Consider the following 630-nt stretch of genomic DNA (forward strand, 5'->3'; position numbering starts at 1 on the left):
CACTACTACCACCAAATTACTCAGACCAAAGCAATGGAGTCTTGCTTGTTTTTTCTCTCACTCCATATCCAATCAGCTGTTGAACAACAGTTGAAGAACAGCAGCTGAACAATCCTGTTGTTCTGTCTTTTGAATATATCTCTCAAACTGTCAAACTCTTAGCCTCAAGCTATCCTTCAACCTGGGCCTCCCAAAGCACCACCACACCCAGCCTACTAGAATATATCTCAAACTCAATTACTGCTCAATACTTCTTCCCCTGCACCAGCCCACCATCAACACTCATCTCCTAACTGATCTCTTGCTTCCTCTCATGCTATTCTCACTCTATTCCCTACAAAACTGTCTGGGGAAACTTTTAAATATACGGTCACTCAAAATCCCTGACTAAAACTCTTTAGAAAAAAAAGGAAATAAAATTAGAGGAAGAAAACATGGCCAGAAAAGAAAAGAAAAGAAAAAAAAAATCTATAATGACTTATCATAGTAATTAAATTAAAATTCAAACTTCTACCCTTACAATTTTCCAGCCACACGGTCCTTTCTTATATTTCTTAAACATGCTGAACTTGTTGCTTCCTTGGGAATTTTACATTGCTCTTCCCCAGAATGCTGCTTCTCCAGATCTTT

Source organism: Mandrillus leucophaeus, unplaced genomic scaffold, assembly GCF_000951045.1.
Source record: "Mandrillus leucophaeus isolate KB7577 unplaced genomic scaffold, Mleu.le_1.0 Scaffold186, whole genome shotgun sequence".
Classification (NCBI taxonomy): domain Eukaryota; kingdom Metazoa; phylum Chordata; class Mammalia; order Primates; family Cercopithecidae; genus Mandrillus; species Mandrillus leucophaeus.